At 43.8% G+C, this 16053-nt stretch overlaps 1 protein-coding gene across 1 annotated transcript in view; it reads right to left on the bottom strand.

The window, feature by feature from the left end:
- The window catches only part of vex (somatomedin B and thrombospondin type 1 domain containing protein vexed), a 1115080-nt gene that overhangs the window by 458710 nt on the left and 640317 nt on the right, over positions 1–16053 (bottom strand). The gene's annotated exons all lie outside the window — the stretch shown is intronic.

Here is a 16053-nt window from a genome sequence, read left to right as displayed (position 1 = left end):
TGATCGTGGAGTTTCGCCGTCTTATCATTTCAGTCCTCCATGAGATGACTTGTTTCGGTGGGGGCGGGTGGTGGAGGTGGGTTCATTTTCATTCCCTTTTTTGGTCAAGCAACTAACTAGTTTGGTCGGTGACTTTAAATTGGGTCTTCCCCATCATTTGGATTGGGTCTTCATCCAGCATGTCTACAGATTTGCTCCTTATTTCATCGGTTTCCAACGAATATTTTTCCCTTTACCCGTCTTCTTCCGTTATCAGTCACCCTTCCCACCTGATTGGCGGTGCTTGCACCCCTTGCCACACACATTTTTGGTGGATCGCGTTGTACTGTACTGTCGATGTCGAAATTCGAACCATGAGCACAGCGTCAAATTAAAATAACCCATATTTTTATAAATAATCATCAACCTAATAATTGATATTAATCAAAATATAAATTCGCAGACTAAGGCACAGAAAAAATTCCAGGCTCAACGTGGTTTGAAGGTAATTTCGGTGCGTCATAAAATGTGAAAGTAAATATAAACAAAAATGACATTTCTCATACATTTGTTCCGGTGAATAAAGAATACTTTGCATTACTATGATTCCGCTCCGTGAGCAATATGAGACTTCGATGAAAAGGTTGGTTGGCAGTCTGGAATATTAGTCATAAACGTAAAAGTTTCCATCATATCTGTTCCGTACATTCTACAAGACTTAATTTTCCACTACATTGATGTATCACCCGAGAATTTTAGTTAAATCTCAGTTTCTCATTTCCTTTAAGACGGGATCTGTGACCCGCGTGTTCTATTAAATTTCCAAGGTGTCGGAATGCGAGCGGAATTCCTTCCCCACGGGGAGATTCCGGCCGCGTGCGCAAGATGGCTGCTTCACTCCGGCCGCCCGGAATAGCCGCCTGCAGGGAACGCGAGAAGCGATCCCCAGGTATTGCGCTGCACGGCAGGGTGGAAACCATTCCTTTCTCACATTAATTATGGATATAAGACGTATCATCCCTTGAATGTGCACCCTCCTCAAGGTCAGTGGCACGTTCGAACAGTCGTGTCGTCTTACGCCATGAATATTATCGTCTATCCTGTGAACGTGTGGTTAGGCATCTAATACATCAACCCGTAATTAAAAAACAGGATTACAGGTGATGCACTCCCATAAAGAATGACAATATAGTCGATGAACTCTCCTTAAAGTTAGTTTTGTAAATAGAACTATGAATTCGCCGTGGAATCGTGAATTATGCGAGAGAAAAACATCGAAACATCTCACTACGGTGGATCGACATTCTTCCGCGTTCACTCGAAGGGTATAATCTTCTGATATGCCATGGGGGTCGGCGCCAGAATCAACCTCAGAAGCTCAGGTTTCGTCCTAAAAGTCTTAGTCCTGCTCGCTACCCCTGGATCCTGAATATACTCCACCGTAGTTTCTCCAACAACCTCATCACACTTGCTGCCAACTCGTAACAACATTGAAAAAAATTAGCAGATCATTCCTGGCCTAAACTAAATGCCACTTCATTTTGTATACAAAATATCCAGTGCAACTGGCCTCTCGTTGTACGTGTGAACGAACACATGGGAAATAACACACCCCCATCGTCTTTCTCTTCTGTTCGCCGCTAACTCATCTAATGAAGCCTTTTCTTCAGGGTGAAATGGCTAGTTACCCACCACCCCCTGCCACACGCCCTCGCGGCGGCGTGCTGAGATTTGTGCATATGTACGGTGGCGTATCGTTTAGTCTGAGGCGTGTGTCCCTTGACACAGGCTTCAGGTTAAGAGTGAGTATTTTAAGTCTGAAAATATGAAAATATATTTTAAATTACTTTTTTCCTGCTACGGTCATTTATTGTAATTTTTTGTTAAAAAATGTGTAACGTACCTTTTATGTTGAGGGTTAATTAACAGAGAAGAGGAAGGGGCTTCATGAAGACGTCACTATCATCTAATGTAGGAATTTCTATACCCAGTCGGTATCCTTACGATTTTTATCTGGCTGACCCTGAACTTTGAAGTAAACTGAACCGCATAGGATAAGGCACACGAGTGCGCTACAGGTTCTCACACATGAGCTCACTATTACCCATTGCAGGAGCTAACGTTGCCCTGTGCTAAATGGCATCGATCAGGATCGCTCCTCCTGCTATGTCTCGGCACAACACGGTTCATTATTTCTTTGATCAAAACTCATCCATTACTTCTCCACTCATAATTCAAACCAAGAATTTAACATAATGCGATACATCACGAACATATTTTCTTAAGTGAAACTGACACGTGAGCGAAAAAAAATATCCGCTCGATATAAGCAATCAGCCAATGTACGCCGGCTGGTTTGAACTGAGAGCTGAAGACAGAAGGGGGGAAGGGTTCCGAAAGATATCGCTCCCGAGGGGGGGGCGGGAACACGGGGGAGGGGGTGCACGGGAAGAATGCCTCTCGCCGACGAAGGAATAGGGGCGCGTGCGGAGACTCCCTGGTGGATATTGGGAGAGGGGAGGGAAAGGGACTCCTGCGGAAGGACCCGTTAGGTATATCACGGATATTGAAGGTAAAGGTGGGGTGGGGTGGGGGAGGTTAGTGGGTGCGACGGGGAAGGGTGGGGCGCGGCTTCGAAGGGCCGCGACTGAAATCCCACACTCCCACGATATACGTCGATTTGGGAAAAAATAGAGGACACAAACGCAATCAATGTAAGAGGCGGGTGGACTGGCGGTTGTCCTCGGCGCGTCTGAAGCACGCATTCATGATTGCGAGGGCTCGCGTCTCCGTGCTACACATCATTTGTGATTATGACAGAATAATTCAGAGTAGAAACTTATTATTATTACTATTTAAACGACTCGTATTCTTCATTAATCCGTTGCTTTTATTTTTAGCTCTTCAAGGCCGTCAAAGGACGATGGGAAGTGCTCATGTAGTCCTTGTACACCTTTTGTTTTAGTCTGCCATAGGCTTTACGTCCACCCCTGGAAGGTCTCCTTCGGCAGCGATTCGTCGACTTATTTGATCCTTCCGGCAACACCACGATACTTCATCTGCTTCTAATGGCCCTTTGCCTAATCATCGTCCACGCTTCCAAGTCGAGGGTAAGAAAAATATGCGAAAGGCAGAGCATAAGTTTTGTCTTCCTCTCTCCAGGGAAAACAATAAGAGTCGAGTGTACGATGCATTACTCTCGGTAAAAGTAAAACTGTATCAAATAGTACAAGTATGCACCAGGGTAACATTCAGGATTCTAACGTCTCATGCCATATTGCGCAGTCAACACACCGGAGGAAGATCCCTTGAATGAAACTCATAATCAACCATGCCTGAAGTTGCCATAAGACCTCAGGCGTTCTCGTTTCTCGGCTAGCGTAATGGCCGCCCGTCAAACGGACCCGGGCGTTAATGCACGTCACAGAGACGCAATGGTCGAAACGACTTCGAAGAAGAAAAAAGTCATCGATGAGCCATTCGACCTTAAGGAGTCATTTGCAAGTTCAGTGATAAGGGTGACTTGAGTAAAACAAATCAATAAGGGAAAACATTTCATCGTCAATCCATCAACATTTTTATAAAATGTGACGTTTACTTATATAAAACTGATTTTAATATTGAAATTATAAATATTAATTAATTGTTATTAGTACTAACTCGGCAGCTCACATCGTGAGAAAAGTTGAAACTGATCAGTGAACAATTAAATTCCTTTAATTTTATTTTAATTGATATATATGGTATTTATCAAATTTTTGCAATCAATGCTGTTTCTGAAATTTTCTCTCACATTGCCCTCTGAATTTTCTTACACTGAATTCCACGGATGAAATACTCTCGTATTATATATGAGCGAATAAGCATTTCTACTTGAAAACATTCGGTCCAAACGAAGCATATTTTAATTCCGATAACGCCGCTGCTATTGTAAAAGACTCTTGACGGAATACAGGCGTCCTCCCAAGGGGACTACTCTAGGGACAAGTACAATTATTCACGAGAAATCAAAGAAACACGCTTGGCTTTCCAAAGACATCGCAGATGAAGTCATATTGACCTGCCCCCGCGGTCTTTCCACTTGAAGCATCACTTCCCACTCCGTTCCTTGCATTGTTTTCTTGCTTAGCTAGGATTATCTAAAGACATCAATACATGCAGCTCAAATGAATTGAAACAATTTTTAGAGGGCAGGGCAAGTTAAAAGATTGCGTCAGACTACTAGCAATAATGAGGTGTGATGATGGTTGTATATGCTCGAATAAAGAAAATTCAACACACTTTACATCACGTCACTGCATCCACTCTTGTTTCTTTAATGAACGCCGATGGCTTAAAGAGTAGGAGAGCGATAGTATGGGTTAGTGAAAATGGTTGTTTTCGGTGGCCGAAGTTTCTTGGAATAGGTTGGGAAACAGTCGAGGTGAGGCAGGAAAACAACAGCTCGACAATGCATACATATATGCTTCGTTATTCTTCATTTCAATGGCAATCTGATAATAATTCCATCCCTATTTCAAAACAAGCTGCAAGGATGATTGGAGGCCGATTCTAGACGGTTGAATGGAAAGAAGGAATTAAAAATGAAAATGCCATGAGAAGCTCGGGAAAAATGAGTTCTATAAAATTGCCGCTCGTAGAAGAATGAATGCTTTGAATAATATAGGGGAGCAAAATGATAACACGTTTAGCATGAGGATAGAGAACATTTTATGGATAATCACGTGAATACAACTTTTCCAAAAGACAGACTGAAGGGGGAAAATCGCCAGGAGTAGTATCAATTCAGACGACCGGAAGAAGTTAAAACAAATGCGATGGAAAAATTCGAGTAATGATGGATACGTACCAATGGGACAATTAGCGAGAGATGATCGCGAGTTGCGCAAATACGTCTTTAGGGAGAACTAATGGCAAGAAAACGAGGAGGGACGACGAGAGAAATAGGGAAGCAGGGAGAGAGAGAGGAGGAGGGGAGGAGGGAGAAGAGAAGACACTGCGGGGGATCCTCAACGGAAAACAGGAAACAAATGCAATTGACGCGTTTTAGGCATGCTGAAATCTCAAGGAGAACAGCAGGGGAGAGGAACTGATGATGAACCTTTGGTGGAAGATTAAGACGTTTAAGAAAAGTGAGCCATCTTGGGGTAAAGGCTTCACCTTGGAAGAGAGAAGACGGGTAGGTTTCCACGGGGGAGGAGTGGAGGAATGCTAACCCATCTTCCAAATGAAAAGAACAAATGATGTCGAAGGGAACCGAAGGCGGAATGGAGTGCAGGGCCGGACGGAGCAAATCTTCGGGCTGTCCGAAGGTGATCATAAATAAATCTCGCGATGAATGAAAGAGAGGTTTCCCAGCACTCATCCCATTCAAGCTCTCACTGGTGGTTTTCAGGCAGTAATTTTTTCTCGCATCCCAACAGAATGTGTTTTTTCCGGGTGGGAGCATAAAAAAGTACCACTTCAGCAATATAAGGTATCCAACGCACTCTGGCGGAATCTCATGAATACAGGATGCACCGAAATCATAAAACCCTGCCACTGTTTTATGCAAATTCCCCATTCTTTCCGTTGCTTACTTTTACTGCACTAAACATACGCCAACCACACAAATTGGACGGTTTAAGACACCGTTGGAATCGCTAACATTTGAGCATGAATACACTCATATCCACTGTTAAAAGATACATTCTCTCATTCTCAATGCGTAGCAGCATCACCTCAAAATAAAACGGTTTCTCCGAGCTGATTTCCATCATGTCCTGAAACACCATCTGCTATGCAGTTATTTCAGAGGAATTAAATATTTTTTCAGACCTTCACGTATCCCTCATTATTCCCCAGAATCTGGTTGGTTCGTAATACGTAAGCGTAATTTTAAGATTACACATGCATTCTACAATTAAACTACAGTTATCAACTCGAAGATTGGTTTGATGGGCGGGGGTAAAGCTCGCCTGGCACTAAGCACTACGGCGGGTGATGCTTACACATCAGGATAGGGGACCCAGCTCCTTTCCTATGCCACCTATGATTTCCCAGGCAGATCTGGTACCCGAAAAGTCACACAACTTGGATGAGGATGCTGAAAGGTGTCTCCAAGAGTCAAACCCGAGCCCTGCGGTCAGTAGCAGAGCACTCTACTCCATTAACCACGGCGAACCCCAATTTAAATCAGCATAGGTTCGATATTAATATAAATCCACAATCAAGACGTGTTTGCTTCTTTTTAGCATAGTCTAGCTGATGACACAGCATGGACAGCTGGCGTGGCAAATGAATATATTGCACGAGTCAATACTGCCTCTGAGAGAGAATATTTTGGAAACTCGTATTCTCATTTATCCAAAGTGAAATGAGATAATTATGAGATACATATTGATATGACAAACTGGAAAGACTACATTTCTATAATAAAATCAGTTACTTAACTTATCAATAAAAAGATGTTTCCATGACTGATAAATATGGAAGGAACGGGAAAATTGCGCTCAGTGAAATTCGAATTATCTCTTGTTTCTATTTTCCAGGAAATTGAATTGGTCTAGTCTTATATGAGGCATGAAGTGTAGTCAAAAGCTTTTAACGTCCTTATTTTCAAATTATTCAAGTGTTTACTTGGCTTGAAATATATTTTTGCGTATCTAAGGTTATTTATTTTTAATCTATGAAATATACATGAATATATTTCACTCTAAAATCTGAAATATCTATGAATATATTTCACTCTGAAATCTAAGAAATCTCAACCGTAATCGTGCTGCCGACTTCTCCATTAGCCATTTTAAACACAAGCTCTCTTCGACTCCACAAGGGCCACTCCATATTTTCAACAAAATTTCATTTGGACCACACGTCGTCTTCGATTCTTCATTCTACCATCAGGATCGGAAGATGGTGAAGTGTTAAAACGATGGGTTCCAATAATAAGTATTGATTGGCGAAACAAAGAATTAATCAAAAAGCAACACCTTAATCTTCTTAATCAAAATATCATTTATTTTGAACCTGCAGAAAACTGAGGCTGGAACTATCTGCTTTTTTAGCCATAGGGAATGCATGCCTTTAATGAAACCAAAACACTTACGAAATTATGCTCTCATAAAAATCATACGGACGCACATGCCGGAATTTGTCATATGCAGAACATTGGTATTTTGCGAGGGAAAATTCGCGGATCCCCCGAAGAAGATGGAATCCCGAAAAAGTTAAGTGCAAGGGGAGGGATTTGGATGGTGAGCGATGGCGGGGCCATGCAGAGGAGCGGGCTGGGCGAGGAGTGAGACTGGAGCCCTCTCACGGGAGAGCGGCCACATGAATGTGGAGAGGGCCGGCCGCCAGGGAGGAGTCGCGGGACTTACGCGTCCATTTAAGAGACGAGAACGGTGTGAAATGCGAGTTTGCCGGCCGGGAGGACAAGTCCCATTGCACAAGAGATTCAGGAAATGTGGGGAAAAATTGCCTCAACCGTGGAAAATAATCTGGATCAAAAAAGAATTCCCCAATTCATAGATAACTAACCCTAGAAATAATAACAGGCAATCAAAAGCTATATGCACATCGGAAGATGCAAGATCAAATTCAATGAATTATCATGTTTTAACATAAAAACGGGATTGCTACATGCTGATGCACACTGAATTTTGGAATTTAAAAAGCTGTCTCTAACCGATCATCTGCATAAACCACGTGGGAGATTGATGCGCAACAGTAACGAACAAGGGGAGACAAGCACGTGCCAGCAAATGACATAATATTACATACCACCATCGTTGCCATTTTGCGAAGGGAGATTTTTATAGTCAATGATAACTATAATGCTTTACGTATTGTTTTAACTTCCTCTATCTACACCTAGATGTGTTTAATTTTATTATTTTACTATTCATACTCTCTGATTATTTCCAATCATTAAATGAGCATTTCCCCATGCTTCATCTCCCACGCAAACCCATCATTCTTCCTTCCGATACTACTTTTAACATCCTGCTCCCGATGAGAATCTCCTCCACGCACTTTTCAGCGCAATTTGAACTTCACCTAGAACGTTTCGTATCTCACAATGTGTGGGCAGAATTATTGCTTGCCCTCCTCCGAATGCAATTTATTTTTTCATTCCTTCGCCAATCCAAAATGGACATTTCAAAATCGTCTAATCTACGCTCATTTCCTTGAATCTAAGATCAGATTCCCGAAATATTTCTAGGGTTTTTTTACTTATACCTTAGGTATACCTTTACTTGGCGTGCATGAAATCGATTCCTTTCCCTCCTCCAATACTCCCCTCACCCCTCACCATTCCTGTCCAGTTCTACGCCGTTTTCATCCACCATATCATCGGTTATTCAATCAGAAGAATGGTTAAATTGCAGGCCTCAACATTTCTATTTTAACACAACCTTTTCACAGCCACTCATGAGTCTGACAACCTTCATTAAACACAACAACAGTTCCAGGCTTAATTAGGTGGAATTCCTTCATGATGAGGATAGAGAAAAAACTTTGCTATCCCTCATACAAAGGCCTAATATATTACACGGCCATAGTTTCACTGCTGAGCATCTGATCTCTCACTTGATGATAATTCGCAGCATTGAAACAATGGTCGTGTAATACGAGGGTGGCCTGAAAAGTTTCCGAACTAACAAAGATACAAGATATTTTTTCTGAAATTTCCAGAAGTCGGAAACTTTTCAGACCACCCTCGTATATTTGGCCTTTTCATGTGGAATAGCAAAGTTTTTTTTCCACTACCATCAATCTTCATTACTTGGCTCGTTCATGTTTGCCAATTGGATTTCCTGGGGGCTCCAACTATTCCACTATGCCAAGAGCAAATTCATAATGCCTCAAAGTATGTCGTACCTCGGTACAAATATTGCAATTTTATTGGAAGGCTGAATTGCGGGTACATCTTGCGAATGAATATTTCTCTCGCAGTTGGGACCGCCGAAGTATATCAGCCCTTCCAATTAATTTGGTCTCTTGCCTCACACTTTAAAGCTCAGCTTTCCTTTCCTATTTCTTGATTATTTCATTGTTTTCTTTTGTCTTCATGCCATAATTCACGCATTACTGCAGTAAATGTTTTGGTGGGGATAATATATTTGGCTGAGGAAATAGAGCAACGCTCCGGAAAGATAAGAGGACAGATAGCAAAAAGAGTGGGTGAGAGAGACATGTAAAGTCGCGCAACGCCATACTTTCAGAAGCAATTTATGCCAATGTGCTTGCAATCACGCAGTGCGTTTGCGCATGGATGTTGAAATCTCATGCTGACAGCACATTGCAAAGGATGTGTGTACTTCAAGAACAGTTTCGCGTTTCCCTCAATACGGACACGTTATCACATCCGCCGTCGGACTGCAGCAAATTTTGGAACCAAAGTAACCCACATAAACTTCTACCAACAACTAATTAAATCGTTTCAATATTTAATGTGTTCATAAAACCATATAAGAATAGACCAAATTTATACTATGCATAGGTACAAAGGTGAACACTTTTTCTAAGAATAATGGAAACACCCTCCCCGGAGTACAACCTTGACGTGGTTAAAGGGCTTGTGCGTTCCGCTGACCCCTAGAGCTGTGCTGGCGGGAGTAATATCCTAGTCATGGTGTCACGTTAAAAACACCATTCAGAAAGCCATCGGGAAACCACCTCAATTATCATTCCAAAGATTTAAATGATACAGACATTTTGAGTCTTGGCAACTACGGGTCTCCGCCCAATCGACCGTGTGTCGTGCCAGGCAGCGGGGGAGGCAAGGCTTCCGCGGTCGTCATCCCACGAACCCCATGCAAGGGAAAACCGGCAGATGCAGGGCAGAAGACGCAGAAAAAGAAGACCAAATAAGTTAGAATTGGAACGTGGAATGTTGGGACATTGATGAAGATAGGGAAATTGGAGAATATTAAGCGAGAGATGAAACAGAGAAATATATATATTTTAGGTCTATGCGAGGTAGGAGGGAAGGAAAGCAGGGATTACTGGAGTATTAATGATAGAATAAAACCGTGCAGCGGGGACGAGAGCCAACGAGGGGTTGCCATTGCATTAAAAGAAGAGGTAGGAAGAAGGGTATTCAGCATAGAGCAGGTAACAGATAAACCATTACTACAGAGAGGTATCAGCTAGATTATATTCTGGTTAGACAAAGATTAAGGAAGAGTGTGATCAATCACCCATGCCAGATAGGTCGAAGGTTAGGAGCCAGACGAAAGGTAGTCCACGCAGCGTCTGTTCCTCGATGAGGAGGCTGAAATGGCGTCTGACCCCAGTGAGACGGCCAGTGAGTCATGGTGTCACGTTAAAAACACTATTGAGGAAGGCAACGGGAAACCACCTAAATTATCGATATATAATGAAATAATTGACTTAGTAATTCCACACACTTTATTTAAAACACGACCCAGGTTTCGACATTGAACGTCATCATCAGGTTACGTTTCGAAGTTGAGCATCATCAATTATTTCATTACATTTCAATATGAAATGCAAAATCCATAAAGTTACGCCTGAGACAAAAAAATGTCACCTCAATTATCATTCCCAAGATAAATATGATGGACAATACAGAGATTTTGAGTCCTGGCAACTACGGGGCTCGGCCCAATCGGCCGTGTGTCGTGCCCGGCAGCGGGGAAGGCAAGGCTTCTGCGGTCATCATCCCAGGAAACCCTTGCAAGGGAAAACCAGCAGCAGCAGGACAGAAGACGCAGGAGAAGAAGACCAAGTTAGTTAGAATAGGAACGTGGAATGTTGGGACAATGATGAGGACAGGGTAATTGGAGAATGTTAAGCGAGAGTTGGAAAGGGGAAAAATAGACATTTTAGGTCTATGCGAGGTGATATGGAAAGATAGCGGGGATTACTGGAGTGATAATTATAGAATAATATACAGCAGCGGGGACAAGAGCCGACGAGGGATTGCCATCGTATTAAATAAAGAGGTAGGAAGAAGCGTAGTCAACATAGAGCAGGAAACGAATAGATTAATACCAATAGAGATAAAAGCAGAACCGACGAACTTGGTTATTACTCAGGTATATATGCCACCGAGCTATCATACGGAGGAAGAGGTCGACAGGACATATGATCAATTAGAGGACATAATCGCGTGTGTTCCCCCAGAAAAACATTTGGTAGTGATGGGGGATTGAAATACGACGGTAGGCGAAGGAAGAGATGGTGATGAGGTGGGGGAATACGGTTTAGGCATGAGGAATGACCGCGGGGAGAAAGCAGTTGAGTTCTGTAGCAGACGGGTTAGTCGTCACCAACACTTGGTATAGACACCACAAAAGACGCAGGCATACATGGAAAATGCCAGGCGACTCAGAAAGGTATCAGCTAGTTTATATCCTGGTTAGACACAGGTTTAGGAACAGTGAGATAAATTCGCACCACTTCCCGGGAGCGGATACGGGCTCTGACCACAAATTAGTTGTCATGAAATGTAGCGTCCGTTTCAAAAAGATAAGGCAGGGGCGGCGGGTTAGAAAATGGAATGTGGAAAAATTAAACGGTTTGAAAAGGAAGGACTACAAACAACTGTAGAGGAAATTATGGAGGATGGTAAGGGGGCTAGGTGCTATCGAAGAAAAATGGGTAAGAATCAAGAAACGGTTATCGAAAGACACTGTCGGAACCGTTAACGGTAAAAGGACTAGGAAACCATGGATCACGAATGAGATGATTACGAAGATGGATGAGCGGAGAAAATGGAATAATGTAAATATAGAGTTAGGAAATATGAGGTATATATAATTAAACAATTGATTGAGGCGGGCAACAAATAAAGCAAAAGAAGCATGGTCGAAGACGCAGTGCGAGGATATGGAAAGTTTGCAGAGGAAGGGTGAATTTGGTGCGCTGTATAGCAAATTTAAATCTATATCAGGAAAAACAAGGGAGATCTATGCCAACAGTTAGAAATAAGGCGGGTAAGATAATAGTTGACACAAGAAAGATCCAAGAGAGATGGAAGGAGTATATATAAGAGCTGTATAGTAAAGAACTTCGACGGACAGAGTTAGACATTGACAAAGAATATGACGTAGAGGAAGATAGCTTAGGTCCAGGCATACTCGACCATTAGATAGAAAGGGCATTAAGGAAGATGAAGCTAAATAAGGCCTTCGGGGTGTTTAATATTCCCACGGAACTATTGAAATGTTTAGGAAAATGTGGGAAGAAGAGGCTATATGGGCTGATTCGTTGTATCTATGAGGAAGGAATCTGGCCGGAAGACTTTGTGAGATCAATTTTAGTTCCTATTCTGAAAAAGATAAACGCTATATCATGTGGCGTATACAGGACAAGAAGTTTGATATCCTACGCAGCTAAAGTTGTTCTCAGGATCATAAACAAAATGATAGAGAATAGGGCAAATTTTTACTTCGGAGATGATCAGTTTGGGTTTAGGAAGGGGAGAGGTACGCGTGATGCCATTGCAGTAATGAGATTATTAATCGAGAGGTATATAGAACACAACCAGGAGGTATTTGCGTGTTTCTTAGATTTCGAAAAAGTGTTTGATAGAGTGAATTGGGAAAAACTAAAGAGTATATTGCAGAAAATAGGAATATATTGGAGGGAAAGGAGGCTAATCCGCTACCTGTACATGTCTCAGACTGCTCAGGTGCGGGTGGGAAACGGGGAGTCCGGATGGGCAGTTTTAGGAAGGGGTGTAAGGCATGGTTGCCCTTTATCACCGTTGCTTTTCAACCTATATTTAGAGGAAATAATTAAAGAGGCATGGGAGGAACTGGATGTAGGAATGAAAGTGGGCGGGGAATTCGTAAAATCAGGTAGGTTTGCTGATGACCAAGCTTTAGTTTGTCAGTCAGCCAAGGGGTTGCAAGCATTGCTGAGTGAATTGGAAATTCAGTGTGACAGGTATGGGATGAAAATCAATATTGATAAAACATAGGTTATGCGATTTTCTAGAACGAAAAAGGCTAAGCTAAACATTAAAATAGGAAGGCAAAAACTACAGCAGGTAGAACAGTTTACGTATCTCGGAAGTGTTTAGGACCAACACGGTCAAAGTAGTTGGGACGTAAGGAGAAGAATTGCGCTAGGCAAAGAGGCTTTCACCAGGAGGGAGTTGATTACAGGGACATTGGCTAGAAAAGACTCGTTAAAAATTTGATATGGAGCGTAGGAATGTGGTCTATGTTAATATGGTCACCTGGTCCACCAGATAATTAATGGTCACCTGGTCGTGTGGTGGAAAAACGTGGTCATTGAAGCAGGAGGATAGACGTGGACTTGAGGCTTTAGAAATGTGGGTGTGGAGAAGAATGGAGAGGGTGAAATGGACAGAGAAGAAAACAAATAAGGAAGTACTTGGTATGGTGGGCGAAGAGAGGTGTTTGTTGGGAGAAATCCTATGGAGGCAGGAAAAGTGGTTGAAGGGGGTTTTGACCGGCAGTGGGATGTTGAAGACTTAATGGGGGGAGTATATTGTGCAAAGGAGGAATAGGAAGGAACAGGATAGTGATGTTGGACGGGATGAAGGGAGGAAGAAGGTACTCAGAGATGCCACAGAAAGTTCATTGACTGCCCAAGCGGGAAAGTATAAACCGTCCCGGTGAGTGAAGTCCCACCTTTACCGGTCATTGTACATAAGAAACTCATGGCATTGAAGAAAGAAACATGGCTGAGGTGGAAGTGCGGTTTGCGAGAAAGTGAAACTTAAAACTAGGCATAAAATATGATTTTTAATCTAACAAGAATGGAAAGCCGACAGGGAACGGCTTTTTACAAAAGAGAAAAAGGAAAATACGTCACTAACAGTACTAACAGCCCACCGGCACATTCTGAGCATAGAGCCGTACAAAATGGAAGCGGAGGCGAGGGTCGCCCATTTCCCACTGCGGGAAATTACACTTGGGCTTGAGGAAGCGGGTGACAGCAAGACCGTGAAGCGGATAAAATGATACTGAAATAACTTGGAGGACGGAGGAAGAGATCCGTCCGGCCGTGAAGCGGCTTAATACTATGAAGAAAATTTAAAATTAAAAGACATAGTAAAGACTCATAGGGGAGTAATATCTTTAGGCTGTGTATAAGTGTGTTTCTCTCCGGGATCATAGTCCCAGATGGTTTGTAGCAGCGGATTTTCAGACGGTGCGAGGCGGGATTTGAAAGACGCGACTTGCGAGCGAATAAATTCCCCGACGGATGGGAGTTTATGCACCGCACGCACGTCGGCCATCCTAGTGAAACGACTCACTTAGTGTAACGACCGAACAGCCTTGTTTTGAATGGTTTCAAGGTGACGCCAGGGCGTTTTCCGGATGGCAAACACGGGGCAAGCGTACAGAAATTGCGGGCGAATGATCGACCTGTAAAGTCGCATTCTGTCGGCGTGACCCAGGGGAGAAATCACGGAGGAAAGGCAGCCGAGACGGCTCCTTGCGACCATTGCCTTCTGACGGCAAAAGTCGAGGTGCGGCTGAAAAGTGAGCTGGTTGTCTAGAAGCCCTCGGTATAATGTGTTGGTGGAAGAAAAGAGGAACGTGGGATCTGCGTTGTCGTCTGCGGGAAAAGTGAATATGTGCGCTTTTGTCAGGATTGATTCGTATTTTCCAAGTCCGTGTCCACCGGTGCAGTTTGTCAAGGTGTGCTGTAAGTCGTCTGATGTTCGCGGAGCGTGTTCGAGATGTGGCGGCGATGGCAGTGTCATCGGCGTACATGTAAAGGTAAGTGTGAGGTGTAGAAGGCAGATCGTTGACGTACAAGTTGAATAACAGAGGACTGATAAGAGAGCCATGCGGCACGCCCGCCTTGGCTCTCTTTACAGAAGAGAGGGAATCACCCAACGACACGCGGAACGTACGATCGAAGAGGTAATTTCAGACGAGGATGAGAAGTGGAGGGGGAAAGTTGAGGATATGCATTTTGTAAATGAGGCCCTTGTGCCAAACGCGGTCGAAAGCACGGGCGACGTCCAGGAACACGGCGTCCGTCATACGGTGAAGATTGAAGCCGTGCGAAATATGCTCACTGAGGCGAAGGATCTGATGACACGCGGACACAGGCGAACGAAAGCCAAGCTGCTCGGGACGGAGAATACCGCAGTCACGGACGTGGGTTTCTAGGAGGGTCAGAAGGACCCTCTCGAAAATTTTCGAGACGTTTGAAAGAAGGGTAATGGGACGACTATTTCCCGGGGTGGTGGCATCTTTCCCTGGTTTCGGGAGGAGAATAACTTTTCCTGACTTCCAAAGGGAAGGAAAACGGGAGGAGAGGTAGCAGTGATTAATTAAATCTGAAAGGATGAGAGGAAAAGCGGGGACAGAGGCGGCGAGCTTGAGCTCGCGATTTGAAACATTATCAAATCCTGGCGCCTTATAGTTTGGGAGCGAGGTGAGGATAACCTTAATTTCGGCCGCAGACGTAATCAAGGGGAGGAAAGGAGGATTCGGGGGAATGTTGGAAAGGAATGTACGAATTTTCCGGTCAGCAGGAGAGGGAGCGGGATCGGCGGCCATGATTGACTCCAGGTGGGTCACTTGTATCTCCGCTTTGCGGCTAGGATCGAAGATTAGGACATCATTAAATTGGGGTGGGGGATTGGTGCGCTTGGGATGGAGGCGGAGGGATTTTGAAGTACGCCAGAGAGAGTTATCCTCGGACAAGAGGGAAGCAACGTGGCGCATCCATTCCTGCGATGAATAAGCCGCAATAGATTTCTTAACTTCGGCCGCCAGGCGGTTGTATCTGGACTTGTCCCACGGCAGACGGTCTCTTTGCCAAGTCCGCCGGGCGGTATTGCGCGCTTTAATCATGGCAACAATTTGAAGAGGGAGGGAGCGTCTCCTTACCCTTTCCTTGGGAGGGATTAGCGAAGTAACCTGGCGCCTCGCCTCACTAAAAGCCTCTGAAATGACCGCGGCACGGCGGTCTAAGTCCTCGGGGGAGGGGGAAATGAGAGGAGCGATTGGCGCCAGGACGGCGGAGAGAGAGTCGGGAAAGCGGTGCCAGTCAAAGGACTGAATAGGAGGGGGAAGGAACCGTGGAGAGGAGAGGGGCAGGTGAAAAAGAATTGGATAGTGATCT

This window comes from Hetaerina americana, unplaced genomic scaffold (assembly GCF_022747635.1).
Source record: "Hetaerina americana unplaced genomic scaffold, ioHetAmer1.1.p SCAF_29, whole genome shotgun sequence".
NCBI lineage: Eukaryota > Metazoa > Arthropoda > Insecta > Odonata > Calopterygidae > Hetaerina > Hetaerina americana.
This window is presented reverse-complemented; position numbering and strand designations above follow the sequence as displayed.